The following is a 26,307-nucleotide window of genomic DNA, read 5'->3' on the forward strand; positions in this document are numbered from 1 at the left end:
AAAAACTTTTCATCATAATTTCATATCTGATTGAATCAGAATTTTTAGAAAAATTTGGGAGTGCAGTTATATAGCCCATTGAATAAAATTGAGTTGGTATATTATGTTCAAGGGCAATATTGAAGTAGTTCATCGCGTTGATTTTTGAAAATTATTTTTGCTCAAGGTATTGGGTGTTTTTTGTAACATAAAAAAATGTTTAGCATTCGTTAAATGGAAAGAATGCACAAGACCGCCAGCAAAAAAACTCACTTTATTATAACAAAACTCCTAGCTGGCGGAACAAATCAGGACTAGCCATACCACCTTGAGCGAAAACTATAAAGTTACCTTAATGTGGGTCCCGGGACATCGGAGCATTGAAAGTAATGAAAAAGCAGATGAACTGGCAAGAAGGGTCAAGAGTGAAATTTCCCTAAAATACCTCCGAATTGTGGATTGTAGATGGAGAGACCAGACGAAATGCAAAATTAGAAGAACGTTAGGGCCCACCTACAACCGTAAGCAATCGTCAATATTGATAAACATGAAACGACGGGACGCCTGGAGACTAACGGCAGTCATAACTGGCTTTTGGTCTGTGGAGGAACAAGCAGTCAAAATTGGCATCCCTCGCAACACATACTGTCACAGTTGCAAAGAACCGGAGAATGCCCTCTGCGAATGCCCTGCCCTATGGAAGGATAGAATGTTAAGCCTGGGTAAACCGCTGTTCGAGAGTCTGGAACAGCTGTCTGGCTTAGATGTCAACAACCTGATAGGTTCCTGAACCGCACAGACTGGATATAGTCATGCTGTAAATAACTGGTAAACAAGTTGGTAACGAGGATGTGGCAACAAAATGGTGCGGAAGCGCAAGTTGGATTCTGGAAGAATCAGCACTTAAACCAACCAACCAACCAACCATAACAAAACTCAACAGGCTATAAAAATGCATACACGCTTTTTTAAGTTCTGATTGAAAAAAGATTGAAAATTCTTTCTTTTTTTAATTCCCTTATAGATAGAAATTTGGATTTATTTGATTTTTGTATAGGATTGAAAAGAGTATTAAAATTAATTACATTTTTTAATTACTGCTCTTTAGCCGAAAGCCTCCGATGCTAGCGCTGCACTACTTTCAGTTTGTATAATAATTTTATTGTTATATAAACCTTTATGAAATAAAAATAAAAATAATTGATATTTCTTAAAATAGCTTGATAGAAAAATTGCGGTCTGTGAAAGGTCACTGTTTCTAAAAGATATACACAAAATTAATCAGCTTATCCGAAGATTTATACTTTTTTCAAACAACTAAACATTTAAACAACTGCAGTATACAAACAGATAAGCAATGGAGCGCTCGGGTGAGGGTCAAAATAAAGTTTTCCTTCCATCAGAAACTTTTTTTTATTTAGTAAAAAAGTTATTTACAATCCAAATGGAATGAGTAATTTTGCGCCACCTTTCATTTCATTATTTTCATTTTTGTAACCGTGACGATAACAATTCAATTAAAATATGCGCCGATTATGTAAAGCTCTGTACTAATCGACTTGCCCACACTCCTTTACTTGTAAATGGCTACATAAAAAGTATATATAAATTGCTTAGCTGAGGAAATGCTGAATTTTCAACAATTATAGAAGTTTAAAATGGCTTAGGAAGAAAATGGCTGCAAACTCTGAGGCAACAGAAATTCCAAACAAATTTTAAGTAAGTTCTCAATCAATAGCTTTACTTCAGCCAAATAAACCTTCCAATTTCGCCTCAGTTGCTGCCAAAGAAACGGAAACGGGGGAATAGAAATGGAGAGTCGTTATTAAAGTTGCACAGCAATAAGAATTGTCATCGAAATTGCATACTCGGCCAAATTTGGATTATTAAATGGAAAATAAATGTAAAAGTAAAAGCAAGGGCAGCAAAGAACATTCTAACAAAAAACAAGCTTACCCAACAGAGGGAGCAGGCCATTAGTGATGAGGCGAGTGTGAGAGTTTACAAACGTGCACACATACACTCTTAGAGATACCCTCAAGTCGACGAGTGCTGCGTACAAGTGAAAACACTCACTTGAAGGCATCCCCCTATGCGACAGCAAAACAAGTGAAATGAAATGAACTGAAAGTGAGCACATTGCGTCGGATGCGAATGGGAGGGATATGGCGCGCATAGATGTAGAACAGGCCCAACGGAGTAAGCGGTGCATTTCAATAAGATTTAACTTTTCTTTAACTCTCCAATTAGTTTCGTTTATATCTGAAAGTGGAATTTGCGCAAAAACCCACAGCAAACGCGCCACATACTCAGCACAGCTAATTTTGGACCTACAGGTGTATATATGTATATTCCAATAACTTAAATCAAATCGCTATATAAATACGAAATCATGTTTCATCATTTACGGACTTCTAGAGAAAGTGTTGGAAAGATTGTTGCCAGGAGCGCAGGAAATACATTAATATAAATTTGAGTCCAGGGAAAACAGAGTTACTGCTATTCATGATAATGGTTGTTCGGGTTAGGCTAAGGCCTTTATACTTTGCGACCAAATTGATCTATTGTACGCCCCTAATTACTTAATTATAATTATGTAGTATACCGAGGAATCGAACCAGCTCCTTAGGAGGGAGCAATTGTATGTATCCCTCCTCTAGTAGGTACGAGCCCAGGATTCTGTGTCTCCTGTGGCCTAATGTTTCCTTCGTGTTCCTCATGTCCTGGTACCCAAATCAGTGAGACCTGATTATGAGTGGCCAGTTTGTTGAGTGCATTGCTCCACTCTATTAGGACTTTCGACCTGAATGTGAAGCTATTCAAGGCTTTGAGAACCGATTGGCTGTCCGAAAGTATTTTTATTTACTTTCTCGAACCCTCTTTTGGATATGATATCCACTGCTTCCATTATGGCGAAGAGCTTCGCATGGAAAATCGTGGTATCTGTACTTAATGTTAGGGAGTCGTGTGCTCTATGCCCCATTATTCCTGCTCCTACTCCTTGGAACCATCTGTGTACCATTTTTGTGAGTCATCATTTAGCCATGTTGGGTTGTGTTCCGCTCTTTCCTAGACGGGAAGATAACCTTGTGTCTCTTTATAAAATTGAGTACGGCTTCCGTGTGGTCATACGCCTGGGTTATGCATACTGCATGTTCAACCCTGTTCAAGATATTGAGATATCCAGTAAGATCTCCTGGTTTTTCTTTCATATGAAAAGAGAGTGCTTGCATAATAGCTTCCTCTTGATTGCTAAATGTAGCGGTGGTAAATTTAAAGGCGCTTCCATGCCAGCAGTTGGGGTAGTTCTCATGGCCCCTGTTATGCTTAGGCACGCCAGCCTTTGTAGTTTACACAGTTTGCAGCAGTAGTTTGAGGTGTTTTAACCCATCATACCAAAGCCTCATATACATAGTACAATAAGTTTTACCCATTGGGTATATGTAGATCCAAAAGGTCATTTTAGGTTTCAGAACCCAAGATTTACCCAAGAGTTGCTTTGTTGTCCATAGGTTTTTCGATGCCTTTTTTATTATAGAGTTGAGGTGGGCCTCCCAAGTGAGTTTTTTATCCAAGATAATTCCTAGATATTTAATCTCTTCCTTTACAGTTACCTCTATTCCATTTCACGTTATCAAATGCACTCTCAATGTCCATAAAAGCACAGAGGGCTATTTCTTTAGGTCAAAGGCGTTTTCTTCCAAAGAAAGAAATGCAATATTGTGAAATCGCAAGAGGGCCATTGCTTCATGTGCTGTATGTCCAAGTCCATGACATCTAATTCAGGTCATACAAAGTCTGGTTTCAAGTCACAATAATGTTCACCGCTCACTGTAACAGAATTTTCAATATTTTTTTCGAAGAAGAGCGGTCCAACGACTCCGCACACCAAACGGTGACTGGTTGTGTATAGATTTTTTCTTAAATGACAGCACCCCAAATGTTTCAGTTCTTCAGTTCAGCTTGCTAACGTATCCGTTTCGGTGGTAAATTTCCACATCGCTTAAAGCGCAATGTGCGAAATGCGTATGGTTTGAGTCACTTTTACGCGTTGTTCAACTGAGTATCGCTCCATGACTAACTTTGCCAAAGTCTGTAGGATCAATTTCCAAATAATTGCAGTCAAAGATATCCATCACCTTTGAATCAGATGTTTTAACTAAGTGTCAGTCAACTCAGTGGTTGAATTAATGGTAACATCGCTTATCTAGGTTCCCTTTATCATAGGAACAACGACGGAAGCGAAACAACGAGTGAATTGATACATCTGGATGAATCTTTAGCGGTGGCCCAAGAGAGCCTTCTTGGATGAATGTAAAGACGAATTCAATTGCACTTTCTTAAACTGGGTAAAAGAGAAAGTCAGAAAAAGCACACGTTCACTCGTTCATAAGCTTGCCGTAAATTAGAAGCATCAGGCGTCGATGCAAAATCCGTTGCAAAACACAAAAACCACGAGGAACCTTTTGACACTGTCCGATCTGCAGAATTTATTCAACAAGGGCAAACGATAATTGACGAGGACCCTTCAAAATCAATGAGGACCCTGCGAAGGAGCTTAAGGCTTCTAAGACCCTCATAAACATTAAGCATCCGTCGCGTTATCCATAAATATCTCTGATATAAATCCTACGTTATGCGCAGAGCACAGTTTAAGTCGGCGCAAACACGAGAACAGCAAGATATCCGATCAAAACGCCTTCTAAATAAAATTAAATACCCCTAAGCGCCTGAGATGTTATACATATATATGATATATATTATATATATATTTTTTTTTTACGCCAAAAATTTGACTAAGACCAATAGGCCCACCGCAGAAATGACAGATCGATATTTTCCAATCCTAAGAGGTTCCTGTTGTCATGCACACGAAGTTTCCAGCCATGGTTATGGTTTTAGATTTTTTGAGCAACAAAGAACACGTCACACTTCTTTACTCAAGGATTTCGTGTGAATTCTGTTGCATATATCGAGGTTCTAGAGGCAGTAGTGAAACCCTGGTTTGATAGTGTACGCGGGGACAGCCCAGCAGAACTCTACTCCTTCACAAACAGCGGTGGCGACTCAAGATTGAATGGCTGAAAATTTCCATGACCACATAACACCGAACTTATGGTCGCCTAACTCCCCAGACCTTAACCCCCTGGATTACAGCGTAAAGAGCGTAGTTGAGCATGAAACCAATAAGCATTCTCATATCACCGTTTCTTCTCTGAAGGCTGCAATTAATACCGCTATGGTAAATATGAGTACTTGATTTGAGCATGCAATCGTTTCGGGACCCCGGTCGATGATGATTTTGCAGCTAATGGAAATTTTATTGAATGATTTTATAGATAGGTAATAATTTTATTACAAGTAAAACATTCGAGAAGTTTCATTAAATTTTGCTCAAATAAAAGCCAATTAGTTTTACTGTCCAGTTGTCCTCAAAATCCCGTCAGCACACTGATTTTAAAAATATCTCGTCGACGTATAAAAGTTTGCACCGATTTCGATTATTTTGAAAATAAAGCTTATCAAATGTGATATGTCCACCAAGTTTGGAAGTGCTCATTAAAGTGCCCCAAGAGATAATCACATATACTTAACAGTTTGCACTGAAATATAACAATTTTGCAAATTACCATTCTAAGAAAGTAGGCTGGCCCTTCATCATGACTGATCATATACTCGTACAGGAAAGCTTGAGTATATTTTTTAAAACCTTTTCTTCACTATGAAGAAAGGCGAAGATCCTTTTTATTCAGTACTGTGTAAAATAGTATTTATAATGCGAAGAGCAAATAATTGCAGAAAAATACTTCGAATATCAATGTTCAGTAAAAAAAAATATTCACATATAATTCGCAACCCACTGTAGGGCGACACCAATGGTAAGCCCCCCAATTTTTAGGTAATGTTTTCTGTCAACTTCTTTTGTGCGGAGTGAAGTGTGAAGTCATTGATGCGCGCAAAACAGCATCCAGCATTTTTGATAAATTTATGCATTCATTGTGAAAAATTCTAGCCCTCCTTTTGCGTCTTATGTTAGGTTAAGTTGAAGCGGTTGTCCACTGATGGGACACACTCAGGCTCATAACCCATTGTGATACCGCGTGGGGAACTTGTCCTTATCTCTCCTAAAACTAGTGCGTACTTTTCAAAAATTTTAGAAGCTCCTTGATTTCAACTGAACTAAGATCTTCATTCATTAAAGAATTGTCGACCAGAAAAGTGGCTCAAAAAATGCGGGACCCTCTTTGCCTCTTCCACATCTAGACAACTTCTGCCTATATCCATTGTCTATGTACTCATCGGTCAATTTGGTGCCGAGTTTCGCTAGTTCAATCGCTCTGCACTTACCCTCAGTGTCACAATGGCCAGGAACCCTTGTTACCTTTAAGTGAAATGACTCATGCATCTCGTTTAGAGATGAGGGACATTTCGAGGCTACCTTGGAGATTGTCGACTTTTCGCCTTACAGAGATTTTTAGTACATCTTGCGCTTTGCAGCAACGGCATCATGCCATATATAGTTTCAATCAGCTCAGACATCGTTTTCACATCTCATATCAGCAGATGTCGTCGCTCAATCCAATTAAAAATAATAATAATAATCCAAAATAAAAATCTCTTGTACTCCAAAAGTCAGATCACCGCAATTGTGCACCATTTGTTCTCTTTGTCTTACAATAGGATAATAAATGATTTAAGTAGTGACCGAAGTGATTTTCTGCACGCCTCAACTTATCTTATACACTTATACTTATCGAACAAAGCTCAATTTACAGATAAAGGCATTTAAATTGTTCCAGAACTTTATTGCTTATATTACACTGAAGCGCTGACTTTGTGCCCAGCTTCTATGTGTTATGTATATTAACTTTAGTATTAATTCTTAAAAGTATGCTTGTATATTTGAGGGTTCGCTTAGAAACGAAACACTTGTACTTTTTCAGACTTAGTTTACCATGCACAAAACTTTTATATATGCAGTCGTATGAGTTTGTTCATTTTCCTGGCTTTTGTAAAACAACTTTAAGCAGCCATCATTTAACCGCAACGAAATGAACCAACAACAACCATCTTTACGATAGCGCACTACAATATAGCATTTTAATTTTGATGATTCCTACAGTTTTTAAGTTTTTGCAGCAAAGCTCGTATTGCGAATGTACTATGTACAACTACTACTATATAATGTGTATTTCATATTTTTTAGGATTTCTTCTTTTTATTTTCATGTTTTTCTGAAGTGGTCTCCTTCTGGAATACAGCAAACACTTGTCGATGAACTGCCGTCACGGCTCATAAGGCAAGCGAGCGCAATGTTGACGACGACTACGACGAGTTGGCGCTGCTGCAGGAGCACAAGTGCAAGAACATGAAGAGCAAGAACAAGAAAAAAGGAAGTCGATAAAAAAATTAAAAGAACTGGAAGCACTCAAAGCTATCCAATGCTTCATTGCTTCAATTCTTCATCCACAGTACATTTATGGTGCGCCAAAGCCACCGAGTTAAGTCGCGTCAATGTGATGGTACAGTGAGGAGGACTGATGTCAAGATTCAGAGTACAATAGCGCAAATATACAAACTCTTGCAGAAGCGCTTGCCAAGCATAAATATTTTTGCAGAAGCACGTGCTCAAAGTGTATCTAAGGGTGGGATATTGGGGATTCGAACCCCTATCAGCTTGTATTAAATATTGTAGATATTTTGGTGCTAAAACATTTAAACGAAAATTCAGAGTTTCAATATGTGTATATATCATGGGCCTTTTTGGGTATTTGGCCGAGCTCCTGATCCTATTTGTAGCATGCATCTTGATATTGTTGTAGGGGCCAATAGCTCTAAGCCCACTCTGTACAGCAGATGGTTTTTTATGAGAAGCTTTCTCATGGCAGAAATAAACTCAGAAGTTTGCCATTATCTGCCGAGGCGCGACCGCTTATTGAAAAAAACCTTTTCTATCCCTTAGTGTTTCTTGCAGGAAGATTCGAGCCTGAGCGCTGCTGAACGGTAGTCACGCACCAGCCCATTCGGCTCTTGCGGCCGCCCATTACTGACGCTAGAAAAGATCCAGCCAAGCCTGCTGAAGTCAGTGTGCTCTTACTGATTCGTAAGTTCTTAAAAACGGGGCTTGGAGAATATTTCCGAGTAGTCGAATATGAAGTTGTATTTCGTCACCGTCAGAATTATCGTCAACGGAAAACGCTGAGCTGACTGACCTTAAAAATGCTATTTATTTGCTGATTTGCTAAACCTAAGTCACGGTTACCTGACCACTGCAGTGTGTTTCAAACTGAGCGAATACTCGTGGCTATGAAACAAGCTGCATTGTAGGTCAGATCTTCACAGGGGTAATAGTGCAATCGATCACAATCTACTCTGAAAGTCATGCTGCCATAAAATCTCTACAGTGTCTTCCTCCAAAGTTCCTCCTAATGTTAGGCTCTTTTATGCAGAGACATTCTTAGGAATTGCACCGCAACTCAGCTGGTTAGAAGGCGAACTTATCTTAAATCAGTCAACTCTGTCCAGTATATGGACATTCATTTATTCTCAATCTCTAATAAAGCTCTAGAGCAGGTCGGTCTACATCGAGCAGGCCAACAATGAATGAACCATGGAACCCTCTTGTGAGGTCTGGCCGAGAACAAAAACAGAACTAGAAACCTCATCAATCCTGACCGACCGGTCGCGACTTTCGATTGGTACAGTAGTTGGTATCATCGCCAGGCAGTAGTTGGTATCATCTGTTGCAGCTGCAGGAACGAAGAAGAAGTGAAGAGCGTAGAACACATTCTATGCCACACGCCCACTCTTGCCAAAACGCTACATCGCTGTCTTAGCTCCGACTTCTTTCATGTCCGACAAACTTGGAATCCGTAGCTATCGTTCCGCATTGAGGATTAGAGGGGAGGCTTAAGTCCAAACAATTAGCATCGCAATGGGCATCCAGGCTTAAGTGAGCCCCTTTACACCCTAATGGAGAGAGTAAGCTTTCCTATAATACCAGCACTATTAATTTTTTCGTCATGCAAATTTAGGTTTTCTTCTTGCCAGCTGCCCACTATCATCATGAATTCAAAAGGATTATTAAGGAAATTCGTTACAAATTATACATTCTCACCGATGCTGAGATTTGCACCTATCGGGAAGATCTCTAAAAATTTTGTATAAAGTTTTCTTACTCCTCTCAATCCTTTTACTTTTAGATATTTCTGACACAATCATTATAGTGAAATAACGATCAGAGTGGGCATTGAGCCCTTGGAAAATTCTTATATCTAAAATATTGAAACCTAACATTTCGTTTCAAAATAACGATTTATGTATACTTCTAATGCCATAAAATATGTATGTATTTATTATGTCTCGAGTCTGGTGAAGCCGATCAGTTTCAGTCCATTAGAAGAGGAGGCTGAAAAGTTATACCGTACGAAGGGATCTCTGAACATGACGTCTATCTCTCCTCAGAGTCTTAATTGCAACTTAGAGAAACTTTAACGCCAATTACACTGTACAACACAGGCAAATTACAAAGTTCCGACATTGGATTCTGGTATATGGGACATTGTACGTGTATCGGCGCTTTGAAAGTTTATGTCAACAAAATTTTTTAAGGGAGATCAAAGTGCCTCCCTTTTGAAAATTGTGCAAATGTGTGGTAAATAAGCATAAGAAACTATGTGACACTTATAAAGAGTATTTCAAAAGTGACCCCTAGAGATCAGCAATTTGTCAAGTAGGCAGACGTACAATTATTCACGATAGAACAACGCATTAAAGTTATTGAAACTCATTATAAAAATGGTCCATCTTTAAGGACAACGTATCGCCTAATTTAGTAGAAATAATAGTCCGAATGAGTCGACAATTGAAAGGTTGGTGAAACAATTTCTGTCGACGATAGAGAAAGGACTTGCAGACCAAACACTAGACCTTCTATTGAGAATATTGCTGCTTCTGCTTTAGCGCAAAGTGTTGTCTTCAACCTTCAACATCGATATTTCGACGTTCTCAACAATTAGATTTAAATTATGTGATTTTTCACATATAAATTTTAAGATCCGTATTTTGAATAAAAGGCGGCCGCCGTAGCCGAATAGGTTGGTGCGTGACTATCATTCGGAATTCACAGAGAGAACGTAGGTTCGGATCTCGGTGAAACACCAGAAATAATAAAAACATTTTTCTAATAGCGGTCGCACCTCGGCAGGCAATGGCAAACCTCCGAGTGTATGTCTGTCATGAAAAAAAGCTCCTCATAAAAATATCTGCTGTTCGGAGTCGGCTTGAAACTATAGGTCCCTCCATTTGTGGAACAACATCAAGACGCACACCACAAATAGGAGGAGGAGCTCGGCCAAACACCCAAACAGAGTGTACGCGCCAATTATATATACTATATATATACATATATATATTTTGAATAAAAGTAGTGAACAATGAAAGAATCCTAATTTTTACATGTTTTATTTTAAAACAGCATCTAGGCACGTCTTTTAAAAGATCCCTTATTTTAGAAGGGAAAAAAATATTCATAAGGAGGGATAAAATGTGCCAAAAAGATGTTTGTCATAAAATACTAGTGCAAGTCTCTTAATACACCGAAACTTAAGATTCAACAAAAATTTCTAAGTCAAGATGGAAAATATGTATGTTTAAGGGCTCACTCCCGAAGTATTTAAAAAAAAGAAAGTGTGTGGTAGTTCACGGAACCCGCACGATTGAAGTGAAACTTCTTTTATCAACAAATCAATAATTTAACTATTATTTCAATATAATGCATGCAGAAGTCATGGAAAGCATGGAATGGAATTTTATTAAACAGAATTATTTATTTATTTTAATATAAAAAGAAATGAATTTATTGTACTCAATTACATTTGGTTCTCGGCATTGTCATTATCATTATTGGATTCGTTTTCCAAAAATGAAACAAGGGCTTTATGGTAACTGAAATACAGTAGGTTCTGTTTTTGTGCGGTAGATACGTTCCGCAAGAAACAGCATAAAAAAAAACAGCATAAAAAAAGCTACTAGTTCTATAGTAAAACTATAGATACGTTTCAAATGCTAAAACTGCATAAATCTGAAATAATATAATAAAATCGCATAAAAAAGGGCACTAGTCCCATATTATAACTATAGATACGTTCCATAGACCGCATGAATCTGTGATGAGTTTTTGCTTAGCTGGTTTAGAATCTTGTTTATATGTACAATTCCCGATAGGTCGACATGCATTTTGTAATTTAAAAAAAACCGCACTATTTCAAAACCGCATAAAAAAAAGCCGCATAAAAACAGAACCTACTGTACGTAAAAAATGATCTACATTCTAATCTATCAAGGTATCGATGAAATACTGCATCAATGGTAGTTCCGCATCTTGTTGTTGGTACTACAAATTATCACTTATCGTACAACCGGAGGATTCACTGTCACGGTGTTCAACAGTAGCTCTTAATTTTTTACGCTCCAAATACTCACGTTGCCGTTCAGCACCTGTTTTCGGTTTCCGTTTTTGTTGATTTGATGCCATATTTAACAGAAATCAATCAACAAAACAAAATATGTTTGTAAGATTTGCTCAAAACTACACACACACTCTATGACGCGTCTCGCGTTACTAATATAATATTGTGTTTGGGATAACTGTCAACTGTTTCCACCGAAATGCATTCGCAAAGTGTATGGTCTTTGGTATGGTAAACAGCTTTATGATACATTATTTTGCGGCGACAGCACAGCGCGATAGCCCAGCGGCTAGCAATGTGGGCTTCCGATCCGAAATCCTTGGTTCGAATCACAAGAAATTTTTTTTTTTTTTTTTTTTTATGCATTTATTTCATTTTGTTTTATGATATGTTTATGAGCAGATTTTTTTCATGGCAGAAATACACTCGGAGGTTTGCCATTGCCTGCCGAGGGGCGACCGCTATTAGAAAAATGTTTTCATTAATTTTGCTTTCACCGAGATTCGAACCAACGACCTCTCTGTGAATTCCGAATGGTGATCACGCACCAACCCACTCGGCTATGGCGGCCGTCAATCAAATGTCATATTTACAAATTACATTCGATAAGAATGTAACAGATGGCGCTGGCATAGCGTGAGTTTTACGTAGTTTAGCGTAGTTTTACTCCTCACAGCGTTTCATCCACGCCACGCTTTTAACAGATGGCGCTGGCGTAGCGTCACATATCGATGAAACGCTATGGTTTTACTCCTCACAGCGTTTCATCCTTCGAGACAAAAGAAGTTTCACTTCAAAAATGTTGTGCTAGAATTTTAATTTGGTGATTTTTCTTTTCAACCATAAATCCACCAATAGGCAAAAACATGTCATATCTACAGACACTTCTCAATTGCAGGCAGTTCAATGTCTACAACTTATGCAATACATTTGATTAGCGATGCTCAGTGGTCTTAGAAGTATGAAGGTTATTGCGTACTATATTTTCTTCTAATTGTTATTAAGCCCCCTCCGTACGAGAATTTTGGATGCACCAGTGTGCGAACATATACATACGTGTGTGTGTAAGGAAATCATCTTGCCACATTCAAGTTCTTGTACTCCCATCTTCTACCCTTCATTGACGGTACAGCACGACATGCGCTTTTACTAGCGTTTAATTACACTATGCTAAGCGGACGCGGGTGCAAGTGCAGATTTAAACGCGTAAAGCGCGCCAATGTTCACGACTACTGAGTTGAGATGATACAGCTTTTTGCTCTGTAATGGGATGCTATTGATTGTGTGCGGATAAAGAATTCTTCCTATCCCAATACCTTGCCAATGTCGTCGTCGTTGTCGTTGTCGTAGTCGTAGTTATTTGTTGGCGGCACTTCTACGTCTCGGAACGACAAAAAACGGGAAGCAAGCAAATCCCCAAGAATCAATTGGTGTCGGAAGCTTTACTACGCTACCAATGCAACAAATTGCATGCACCCAATGTGAGAGAGGAAGTACAGATGATGCACTGCACGTTTCTTGGGCTTAGATGATCGACAACCGACAACCGTCAATCGGCAACGGGAATAGCAATAGATATTACGGACATAGCGGCAGCAAGGAACAAGTGTATGTAGTGTGGCACAATCATCAGATTCAAGCATACATTGAAATTTACATATCTACATGTATGTGTACAAACCGTGTAGCGGGTTACTCACGTGCATGTGATATACGCTCGATTATTGACTGGGACTTCGCAGGGTATTTTTATTTGATATGCTCATGCCCGCGTTCATTTATACGGGTATATCTCAATATAGATATGTAATACTCGTATCTCGCCTTGATGCGTCGCCTCATGTGCGGTTTCTCTTGATATTTTACTTTTCTTCTTAAATCTTTGTGCGATAAGCTAGTTGATATTTTTTGCTCTTATTTTTATTTCTTTAATGTTTTCAGGCTAAAAATGAACCAGAAAAAATGCATGCATTTAGCTACATACATACACGTTTATATACTTACACGTACATACACAGATACAACGCATTTTTATGCCACAAGCGAGAAGCTCAACACCTATTTACTATTTATTTTGTTCTTTGTTTCATGCTTTTGTTTTTATTTTTTTTTTTCGTTTTGATTCTAGTACAGCAATGAACGTGGGGAATCAACCAAATGTTTCAAAAAACGTTTCATTTATATCAAACAGTTTTCTTTTAACTTAATGCAGAGCTCATAAGTACTTCTGTGAATTGATTAGTCTCAATATTGCACATACATACATACATACATACGAGGGTTGCCCTTTTTTATTTTGCGCCCAATAATGAAAACACAGTAAAATAAAAATTAAAGCTGATTTATTGTTTTTCAAAATACTCTCCTTGGATTCAGGCACTTCTGCATTCGCTTGAACTAATTTTCAAAAACCCTTTGCCACTCAGGCCACCTCCAAAATAAGCTGTTTAAAGGTTTCAACAACTTCTTTAGGCGTTCAAAAACGTTGGCCTTACATTTTTTTTTTTATATACGAGCACAAAGAAATCAATAGGTGCCAAATCACCTCTGCAATACGTATGACTTATTAATTCGATCTTTTGAGTGCTCAAACAATCGCTTGATCACGTGAGCCGATACGTGAGAGATTGCATTGCTTTGGCGAAGGATGATTCGTCTTCAGCGGTTAGTTTTCCTTAATTCTCCGAAAACTTCTGGCAAACAAATGATTGTGTGTCACTGAGAATTAACTGTTTTAAGTTTCTCCAGTGGTACAGTTGCGACATGACAAGATTTCCTAGAAAAAAACCGACGACTATTTGCTTTGAGGTGTTTCTTCCGCGAACAACACTTGTTGAATTCAGCTTGGCGTCTTGGAACATCAATACTGTTGATTGCTGTTTTATTTCCGGCCCATATGCATAAATTCAAAATTCGTCACATTGGAAACTATTTTTTTAGATCAGCGCACATTCTGACCCCAATGTTTTTACTTAAGAGTAGGTTCATAAAGCAGACGGCTACTTACAAATTTTCTAGCCGTCAGAGTAGCTCCAACGAAGTTCGAATTTTCACTTTAACTCGCAATTAAAACTAAACTAATACAATTAGAAAATACTTGTCAAAAGTCGAAACTTGTGAACAAAAAAATCCTTTCCGACCACTAACCGGTGAATGTCAGACAAACACTTTCCCCACTTCCATGGACTGCTACGCCCGGAACCATCTTCCGATACGATTTTATTTACGTGCATGCAAACAAAAATATCTTTAAAAAAACAAATTAATAACTTGAGTAATTGTCTTTAATTGCAATCTCTAATCGAGTCGTAAACTTTCCTTCTTCAATTTGTACACATTTTGCAGAAACAGAATCTAAGTAAATATTTTCCAAACACAAGTGGTATAAAGTTGTTGGAATATGTAATTTGTTGCAAAAATTATAACTTTCTGAAAGTATGTAAATTATGTGTGCATTTGAATATATGAAATGAAATGGGTAAATATGCGGAGTACGGAAAAGATAAATTCTATGATGTTAGCAAATGCTGGTCGACATGTAGAAGAACAAACTTCAGCCTTCATGGAAAATTCAAAAAAGCGTGGTAAAATTAAAATTTAGCAAATTAAGTAACACAAAGGCGTGCATTAGCACAAGTGTGAGAGAGTAATACGAACTTAGATATTTGTGTGTGTGCCTGTATTAATGATTGAGTAGGTAGGTTCTATCCCAGTGTGAGACAATGCAGATTTTGCGCCGTGTGATATATCTATACATAAAGGTTTTCTAAGGTGAAATCTGCAGGGAAAAGAGCGAGATTCGAGTCCTTTAAAGCTATGAAAGGGTTAGGAAAGGAACTGAAAAAAGAAGGCACTGTACTATTTCCACCTGTGGGAGATTTCCAGGGAGCGCTGTGCGGATAAAGCTGAACTGCACTTAATATACTATATACAAAATATTAAAGGGTAAGACCACCCACAAGTATTCAAAAAATCTAATTTTTTCGCTTAATTTTTAAGTAAAATAACAAATATTAGTTTGCGGAAAAATACATACATTATTTTCCCAGTAGATGGCGGTAGGGATCAATGTCTCGTAAAGTATCGATGAAACAATTTAAAGAGGGGGTAGGGTTTAGCGCTAAAAAAAACACTTTTTTTTGAATTTTTTACAGAAATATGGCTTAAGATACTTTAATAAAATCAGTTGCATGTTATTGTACATCTTTTCAATAAGTTTTTAAAAAATATTAATAATAAAATATTGACAAATAAGCCCATGACAGAGTTTTTTTGGAGATATGTTTTTCGAGAGGTGCTCTGCGGTGCCAATCGGCATTCGTCGTAGAATCATCTGAAACTAAAAAAGTCGAATTTTTCAGTTAAAGTATGACGTAATGCCCCCCCCCCCCCCCCCCCTACATTAATAAAATTTTTTTTTTTCATTTTTGTAGTTTTGGTGGCAAAAAAACGTAAAACGAGCATTTTTGGCGAAAAATTTCGCCATATTTGTAAGTGAAAAACAACCTTAAAAAAAAAAATAAAAAAAAACAGTGTAGGGGGGAGGTATTTTTGATTTAGAAAACGTGTGCCAAATTTGAAAAGAATCGGTTGAATAGTTTCGGAGTTGTGATTGGCACCGACTTTTAAGAAGTCGTTTCGGGAAAAACGCGTTTGAAAAAATGACTCTGAGAAATTATCGATGCTCCGCATTCGAGGTAGAGTGCCTACAAAGGCTATAACTTTGAGAGTTCTGCTCCGATCCACTTAAAATTTTGACACAACATTCTTGAAATGATTTACTATAAGATGAGTGAAGACCCTACCCCCCTCTTAAAGTTTATGTTCGTTGTCAAGGTGTCACACTAAAAACATTCTGTTGCTGTTTTTTGTTTGTTCCATTCAGTTGTGTGTTTCAGGGACAATAGAAGTCAACAAAAAGAAAATTCGTACATTTTACAATTTTTCTTTGATAAAGGCGAAAATGCAAGCCAGGCCGTGAAATTGTGAGTGGTGAATGGTGTTTCTAGTGTCGATACGGTAACAGTTAATTATGTGTAATCGCCGATTCCGTTCAGGCATTTTTGATGTTTCTTTCGATAAAAACACAGAAATAATCGAAGGTGATCGGCAGATTAGTAGTCCTAGCATCGCCCAGGAGCTAAATATCGCGTTCAATAGTCGGGGTGCGGATAAACATTTTGCAGGCAAATACAACAACAACGATGTGATCCTCATGGAGATCACAATGGTTCAATTTATGATTCGTTCTGTTCATTGTGTTTTTCGTCAATAGTTTGGCAGCATATCCTTTTGCAATTGGTAGCACTAGCAAGTCAATGTATACATAAATATGAAATTATATGAAGTGAATTAGGAAAGCCTTTATTTGAGAGATAAATTTAATGTTTAATAAGATATTTGGCAACAAATTGGAATGGTCTGTTATTAGGCACAAACTATTATAGAAAATCGATTAGCTCTTGAAAAACGCAAATCTTCAGTTGTAAGAATTTTTTATTATTATTTCTTTTTATTTATTATTATTTAGTGTATGAACACAAGGTTCTTACAGACTAATTACGACGAAAAGCAGAATAACTACCGAACATGATTTAAATAACTAAAAAATAGAATACAAAATAATTAAAAATATACTTTTCGGGTATGAAAAGTCTAGTTGGATAGAACCCGAGATTAAAATAAAATTCGCATTATGCGAATACACCGTTTTACATTTAGCACTACAGAAAGGTAAAGAGCTACGAAAAATATTGAATATTTTGAAATTATTTCTTTCCAAAAGAAATGAACAGTCAAAACTTCCATTAATGATACTATTAACAAATAAAAGCGATAGGATTGATCTTACTCTAACTTTAGGTTAATCAAAAGCAGGCGCGATTGATAGGTTGGAATTGGTTCAACAAAGTTTGGGATTTTAGAGTTTTAGAGTTTTTCTAAGAAAAAAATTTTGAACCCATTCAATTCTTTTTGTGTATATTATATGACTTGGCATCCAAATGAAATGAGCGTATTTCAAATTGGATCGAACGAAAGACGTATATAATAATTTCAAAGTGCAAGGGTCAGCGAATTTGGAATTACAGGTCTTTCATCTCCTATGATATCATATTCCAGACAGCAAATGCTGCGTAGAATACATTCACATAAAATTATTTGAAATACTTTAAAGATTGAATCCAAATCTTTATTGTTCTTGAAATTAACTAATCGTCTAATTTCATCTTGTTTTAAGTATCCCGAATACATTTTATTTATTTATTTTAATAATCTACAGTAAAAATTACCTTACAGGCAAAACAAAAATGTAAAGAAAAACAAGCCAAATTTGGCAACTAAAATATTACCAATCAAAATAAGTAATTGAAAATCAAAAGGAACAAGGAAAACCGCATCGCAAGCTCACTCAAAGATGAAAAATACTCTGGTCGTCCAGTTGAAGTTGATGATGCCCTAATCAAAGTAATCGATTCGGATCGTCACAGTACAACAGTGAGATTGCAGAGAAGCTTCATCTATCATATACATGCATTGAAAATCACTTAAACGAAATTGGCTATGTTCAAAAACTCGATACATGGGTTCCTCACGAACTGAAAGAAACGCATTTAACGCAACGCATTAACAGCTGCGATTTGTTAAAGAAACGTAATGAAAATGATCCATTTTTAAAACGACTGGTAACTAAATCGTCCAGCAGGTCAGGTGAACCAACTCAAACAACATCAAAAGCTGATATTCATTAAAAGAAAATTTTGTTACCAGTTTGGTGGGATTACAAAGAATTGTCTACATTGAACTCTTACCACCCAACCGAACGATCAATTCTGATATCTACATTGTACAACTAACGAAATTAAACAATGCAGTTGATGAAAAGCGGCCCGAATTGACAAATCGAAAAAGTAATGTATTCTATCATGACAATGCAAGGGCGCACACATCTTTGGCCACTCGGCAAAAATTATTGGGATGTTTTGCCACATCATCCATATAGTCCTGACCTTGCACCATCTGATTACTTTTTGTTTCGATCTTTACAAAACTGCTTGAATGGTAAAAATTTCAATAATGATGATGATGTCATATCGTACCTGATTCAGTTTTTTGCTAACGTGGCATTATGATGCTGCCTGAAAGATGGCAAAAGGTCATTGATCGAAATGGGCAGTACATTACGGAATAAAGTTATTTAGTTCCATGGAAAAATTATCTTTGATTTTCTAAACAAAATCCGCAATTACTTAGTTGCCAACCCAATAAATTCAATATTAAGCAGATAATTGTAAATTTTTTAAAAAATTAGATCTAGATAAAGCGAAATCAAGCTAGACTTGGATAATGAATTAAAGTCTCAAGGTGCAATAGGTGTATTAATTCAAAATTTAGTCTTAAATTTACCCCCAAAAAATCGTCAAAAATTGCGAAGAATTCTTTTTGGAACATTAAAGCTTATCCGCTCAAGAACTGGGCAGTCGATGATGCCATTAACAACACTCAAAATTAAGGAAAGTGAACTTTAGCCAAGAATTATAGATGGAATAGGGGGCTCAAATCGTAGGGAAGCCAATGCCTGCTCAATAAATATTTTTTGAAAGAGCCCAATTCTATTTATCGGAAGTTGGACGTAAGGTCTCGAACAATTCTTGTAGAAGAATGTAACACATTGTTTATGTTTCTTTTTCTTCATAATACCAGAATAGAAGTTATACATCATTGCTGCCAACGCCCACAAAAATTATTGGGGATTTTTTAGAATTTTGTCTGTTGATGAAATATCCTCCGAACGATAGATGTTTTTTATGATGAGCTTTTTCATAGCGAAAATACACTCAAAAATGTGCCTTTACCTGCCGAGATTAGTATGCCGACCGCTATTAGTGTTTCATATCCACAGTGGGGCTCGAACGCGGAGCCTACCGAATGGTAGTCACGCACAAACAGTCAGCTACGGCAGCCGCCCACTATCGCCTACTTAAACGTATTATACACAGAGTGACGTAGGATTTTTTCGGTTGATTAATTTGAAAAAAAAAAACGTTAAACATTTTTTAATTAACTTTTTTAGCAAAACAAAAATTTTAAAATTATTTAATAAATTTAAATTTTATAGTTATTTTATTTATGAAAACATTTTTTTAATTTTCAAATCCAAAAAAATCATTAAAAATAATAAATTAAATTTTATTATGTGGTTAGTGTTTTACATTTTGAAATAAGAAATAAATAATAAATGCAAATATACTAAGTCAAATGAACTTAATCCTGCGGATAATAACAATAGCTATTTTCAGTTCACCAACCACTTGAGGTGACCCATTGTAAGCTTGTGTTGCTCACTTTTCTTAGCTTGGCTTCAGTTTCTATGACAAACTGATAGCGTTGTACGCTGTGAGAATGATCTGCACAAAACTCTCAATACGCAAAATATGTTGTAAACAATGCCGTTATTAATAAGAAATTTATTAATACGGAGTATATAATATAAAATTGGCGATCAGCGCCGAAAAATTGCAAAAACAAGTGAACACATTTGAAGGTATACGAGGATATATAGTATACAGAAATTGGAATATCAAAGACCAACGAAGCGCTGTCAATTGTTTACAAGTTAAGGGGCTATAAACCAATCCGCTTAAGAGCACAAGTGTGGCGGGAGTGGTAAGACCCTCCTATTTAAATAGTTTTTGGGTATGTCTTCACCGCTTTCGCAACATGAGGCAGAACGTTATCATCGCAGATTGAAGATTGCAAAGATAATTTTTCCAATTGTTTTAACATCTGTCAAAATTACAAATTCATCCAGATTTAAGAATAATCGGGTATCGTTTCACACTTCTCGAACGTGTGGAAATTATTAAAAAGTAGTATTGAAATTTCTGCGCAATTGCAAATACGCAACGTTAATTTCATCGTGAAGTCGGTCGTTAGAATGAAAAAGTTTGAGCGTGAGTGCAATCTTTTGGAGCATATATCACCACCACACAGAGATTTGTCCGAAGTGAAGAAAACGTAAACGCTGCAGCAGCCAGTACCGAAAAAGACTCAAAATTAGCTGAATTGGGTATTGCCAGAAAGTCAACCCGGCTTATTTTACGGTTGAACTTGGGTCTACATGAAGCCGAAAGAAAACAGACAGCTTCGTGAGTTTCCTAATGCTGACCGGAAATCCGAATTTTTAGCAAAACATCACCTTCTCGGACGAGGCGCATTTTTGGCTCAGCGAGATTATGTAAACAAGCCAAATTTTCGTTGTGGAAGCAAGCACAATCTACAAGTGTTCGACCAAATATCAATGCATCCACCAAAATAGACCTTTTTGGTGCGGTTTATGCCATGGCAGCATCATCGGAACTTATTTCTTTCGAATTGAGGTAGCTGGCAATGGTCCCCGGTAAATAAATAGGTTAACCGATGCCATACCAGCACACAATGCTCGAAGTTATGAAGGAGAAATTTGACTTCAGGGTCATCTCATACTAGGGTTATCAATTGGCCATCCTGCGAATTTTCTCTGGGTCTATGTCAAGTAGTAAGTCTAGCAAAATAACCTCTTTGGACAAGATCGAGGCAAACTTTCTAGGCTCTATTGCCAGAATAACGTCGGATATATTGGACCGTTTCAATCAAAACTTGAATCCACAGCTTAAAGTAACCGACCGTTTGAAGTACGGATGTAGCTCCAATATAAAACTAGAATCAATTTGATAGCTCACCACGTTGTTGCTTTAATTAAATTTCTTTTCCTATCGTTAACCACTTCCTCAGACTCTAGTGGCGCTTTTTCCACCAACCGATCGAGAGGAGGCTGAAGGAGTTAAATTGAAAAGACGTATGAATAGCTGTGATAAAAGTTTAAAATTATTCATATGAAGTCACTTTGTTCCTATAAACGGATCGTAGTAGAAAAGCATTCTTACGGAATAGGCATTTTAAATATTTCTACATATAACATTTCAATACATATACATACATATGTAAATTCAAGCGATTTATATGAAAACATGCATGCGGTATTTGAGGGCATGCATATACTGACAATCTTTCCGAAACCATTACTAATATTTTCTTTTTGCTCTTTTTCAGACAAGACGTGGAATTAGAAGCATCAGTCGGCGATGCAGAATCAGTTATAAAACGCATTGAAGGCCTAGCGAATGAGCTTACTGTTTCTGAAGGCCTTATCTGTCGAATTTTCCATGAATCCGCTATAAATCCTTCGTTCCTACGTAAACCAGTAAGCATCCTCATCACACCATTTCTTTTCTGAAGGCTGCAGTTTATACCGTTATGGTCAATATGAAAAAGGAGCATTTGATTCGCGCATGCAATCGTTTCCGGACCCGGATCGAGGGGGTTATTGCAACTAATGGAAACTTTATTGAATGATTTATAGATACACATATATAATATAATAAGTTAATGTTGTGTAAAAAAATCGGAGAGTTTATTTAATTTTTGTCCAAAATAAAGCTAATTATTTTTACTCTGAAGTTGTCCTCAAATACCGTACGCACCCTGTATATTTGATTAGACGACTGATATGCATGTCCAAATTTTTCTATTCTTATGTCTATGTTGCATATCGTACATATATATTTCAGTTCAGTCGTTTTTTTCTGATTTCATTAATGTAGCAATTAATCCTTTTTCGAATGCTTTCTTTGCGCGCCTTTCAATTCAAGCGGAAAAATAAACAAAGATAAAATAAATTAATGCGCAAGCATTGCAGCAAGCTGCACATAGGTAAAGAAAAGAAGATGTTTAATGCAGACCAATGCAATAAAAATGAACAATACGAATAGAATGTGTAAAAAAAAAAACAAAAAAAAAAACAATACTGAAAAAATGGGGAAACAAAATTCTACTGAGGCCGCGTGTTACTTTAAGTATTATTTTTAGCTATCGTCGCGGCTGCATTTGCAGTAAGTCAAACAAAAACTGTAATATGAAACACATCAGCATTGCGAGCTGTAGAAAGTTAGCATATCGCCAGTAGTAGTGGCAATGACAGCAGGGTAACTGATAAGCTGTTGACAACAAACGCCACATATTCATCCCAACTACGATCGGGCAAGCCATAAAAAAACAATACGCATAAACATTCAGCCGGCCAAATTGTCGTACGTCAAGCTGTCTCACTGGCGGCGTAAACATCCATTTGCCTGCTACTTAGCTACAGACTCAGTCATATCAGAAAATGCCAAGTCGCCGCAATTAATGTTATCAATGATTGCTTTGTAAAATATAAATACTTACTACACATGCAAACATAACGAAACGCAGCGAAAGTACTTTTATATTATAAATATATTCAACACGTACACGTAGAAGCGTCAACGTGTGCACTTTAGTAGAATCACAAATTAAACTCTCATTAACAGACACCGTCGAATCTCTAACTTTTTTAGACTATTCACTTTTTAACACACTTTTCAAATTCAACTAACGCACAAAAGGAATTCCAAGATGGCGCCGAAAGCATTTCCGTTTTATAAGTATGCACACAAACACAACTCAAAAACGTACGCATGAATGCTCACCTCTGTTTAGTACTCAAGCATTCACCCACTCGTTTTTTATATTCACTTCAACGATTTATGCCACACTTACTACCATCATCAGCCAAATTCAATTACCCGCTCGATTTTAGTTCTTTTTTCTTATTTCGTTTCCGTTTTTATGTCTTAGCATCCATAACGTTCGGCTGCTTGAACTCGACTGAAATTCGTTCAGAAGATGCTGCGAACTTAGAGCATTAAAAGGCTCATTTGCGTCGGCACAGTGCTGTCGCCGTCGCCGTCGCCGTCGTCAACATCGTCTGCATGTATCGTTGCTGTTAACTGCTGCTGCCTTGCACACGAGGCTGCCGAAGCTAGCATGAATGCAAAGTGTACACTCAGCATTGATAAAGCGCCAAAACGGCACAGTAGAAAAACAGCATTAGCATTGACGACGCCGACGCTGGTCCAGCGCAGAGGGAACAGTCAGACGAATGTCGAAAGGCTCAGCTGATGCGAATCGTGTGCTTGTGGGGAGAGCAACTAGCGAACAAAATATAAAAGCGCAAGTGCAAATGTGCTTTGAATGGATGCTGTGTGGATGTATTATAACTATTTGAGTCTGTATGCATTCCTCTATGGTTGGACGTTAGGCTTAGTATTTGTGTGTAAGTATGTGTGTTATTATTTACAATAATACCGGCAAATTTTGTTTGAAATAGTTTACGAATATAGTAAAATTACCTGACAAGTTTGAAAACACAAAAAAAATTCTGGAATAATCAAGTTAATTTATTTCCTACAAGAATAAAATTTACCATCAATCAAACAGAATATATTACGCACGGTAAAGATCGTAATTACGCTTTGAAAAAAGGTCTAATTAGATTTGCCGGTCGCCGCAGCCGAAAAGGTTGGTGCATGAATATCATTCGGAAGTACACAGGTTCGAAACTCTAAATGAAAACTTAATTGATAGAAAAAATTGTTTGTAATGGCGGTCGCTTTTCAGCAGCCAATGGCAACTCGAACAGGTTGGTACCACACAATATCTTGCATTGCGTGGCCGCCACCGACCGAAATTATCACGGGTATGACTGTCAATGTCGCTGAGAACGAAGAAACATCAAATAGACGACAGGCCACGCAATTGGGTATAACCAGTTGGAGCCTTCAGCGAATTTTAGTGAAAAACTTACACTTCCCGTACAAAACGCAAAAGAGTGCAGCAGTTAAAGGGTTAGTGGTAGTAGAGGCTCGAAAAATGATGATTTCCGATATTTTTTTACTAGTCAGTTGCTTTATTTTACAAAAATAAAAATATAGCATTAATGCATCATTTTTCGAATTACCTTTAACAAAATTTCAAAACAAAAATTAATAATTATAAAAGTAATCGCTCTTTGTGTGGAGCTCGTTTCTCCAGAAGTCCCTTGCGGTGATCATCACAAGTCCTTGGAAATTCATCTAAAATCAATCGGACAAGAGAAATTAGTTTTATTAATAGATAATCTTGTGCCTGATCGAAGCTTTTTTTTAATTAACAATATGTCAACCAAACAGCTTCGCTTCTTTGAGCTCACTTATTTTTAACCGTACTGGTACTAGCCTTTTACCCACTTAGTAAATCTGGAAGATAAATATGGTCAAGTACTCAGCACTGCATAACTGTTTTTTTACAGCTAGAAGTTGAAGAGTATCACATCACTCCTGAATGTAAACATCACATTAGGTTATACTTTGATGGCCGCTTGGCTATTTTAGAAGATAACTTTAGATACCTTTATGCTGGCCTAGGCTTGGGAATTGCTAAGACTTAAAACAACGAAGGACCATTCGGTCATTGTGATGGAAAGTTTAATTGCAGATCTATATCGACAAAGTATAGTCACTCGGTCAAAGATCAACACGGTGATTTAATCACACATATATAGTGCTCATGATTTTTTAACTCTAGTGACGCTAATATAAAACAAAAAGATTATTTAAGGATTATCCAATAAGAATGGATCGAAATGAAATAAATAAATAAATTAATAATAAATCGTAACAACGAAATTCCTTTTTCAATTGAGAGGCCCATATAACACATGGGCTGAAAAGTCCCAGGCTGGTTTTATTACATTCACTTTTTTTCAGTTAGTGCTAACCTTAAGCTAACAGCGGCTAAAATTTCATAATATTCTATTCATTCGTTCATTATTTTCAACACAATGGATCAAAAAGAATTGCGTGTTTTAATTTTACACTGCTTCTTGATGGGGAAAAAATATGCTGCAAGCAATGCAATGGCTTGAAAAGTGTTATGGGAATTACGCTCCATCAGAAACAACAAAAAAACGATGATTTGCTGAGGGCAAGAGTGGCCGTAGAGACACCGATGATGAACAACGAAGGGGGCGTCAAAATGAGACCAGAAAGCATACAAAAAATCCACAAAACCATTATGAATGATCGAAAAGTGAAGTTGAGTGAGTGAGCTGGCTTTGTAAAGATCTCAAAAAAGCGTGTTGGTTTTATAGTGCAAGAGCATGAGAAAGCTCAAAGTAGGTGCCGCGTTTACTCACTGTTGAGCAAAACCAAAAACGTGTTAACGAGCTAAGTCTGCAGTCGTGATGAATTTGATTATTGGCATGGATTATGTTGACTTTGAGGGTCACCCCCGCAAGAAAAATTCTGCAGAGCCATATCGATTGGTCAAGCGATCTTAGTGGCCTACACTTGATAAAGTTTTATCAATAAATTTGACAGTTGCCCTCTAAACAACATGGTCACTACAACCTTTCAATATTGATCTGTCCCTGCTTGAAACCCCTATTGACCCCTTAAAGCATCAATGCCAAGAATGATAGAACAAGACAGAATTGCATAGGTTGAAGTCGAAAAATGGGCGAGGGGAAGATGTTAGAGAGTGTCAAAATAGTTTGTTAACAAAAATGAGAAGTTAGAGAAGGTTAATATAAACAAGTTAGAGAATAAAAAGGAAAAAGAGTTTGAATGCAAAAATATATATGTAAGAAAAACTCGGCAATTGCACACGTGCACTCGACAACAGACTCTGTCAAATTGACGAGCAGAGTGTTCTCTCAACTTTATAAGGCATTTAACACGTGACATTTACTAACCATGAACTTTTTTCCACTGCTTGCAACATTAGTCAGAACAGTAAAATGCGAGAAACTAAACTATAGGTATATAAGTACATATGGATGTGTGTATGTGCATTTACTTATGCATATATACGTGTAATATGAATTTTGCCGAAGACCCCACGAGCAATAAGCCGCTTAAGTGAAAGTACTTTTCAAATTTGCTTTAAAACTTGTGGCACGACAAGGTAATGCAGTTCAGTT

At 37.0% G+C, this 26,307-nt stretch overlaps 1 protein-coding gene across 2 annotated transcripts in view; it reads right to left on the reverse strand.

Annotated features, from left to right (window-relative positions):
* LOC129253167 (uncharacterized) overlaps positions 1-23,158 on the reverse strand; it is a 159,157-nt gene extending 135,999 nt beyond the window's left edge. Inside the window, exon 1 of one of the 2 annotated variants that reach the window (XM_054891437.1) lies at positions 22,997-23,158. The gene's annotated coding sequence lies outside the window, so the exon portion shown is untranslated. Of the gene's footprint in view, positions 1-22,712 lie in introns of both variants that reach the window. The other variant, XM_054891436.1, reaches the window with a different exon arrangement.
* Positions 23,159-26,307: the final 3,149 nt, after the last annotated feature.

This window comes from Anastrepha obliqua, chromosome 1 (assembly GCF_027943255.1).
Source record: "Anastrepha obliqua isolate idAnaObli1 chromosome 1, idAnaObli1_1.0, whole genome shotgun sequence".
Lineage (NCBI taxonomy): Eukaryota > Metazoa > Arthropoda > Insecta > Diptera > Tephritidae > Anastrepha > Anastrepha obliqua.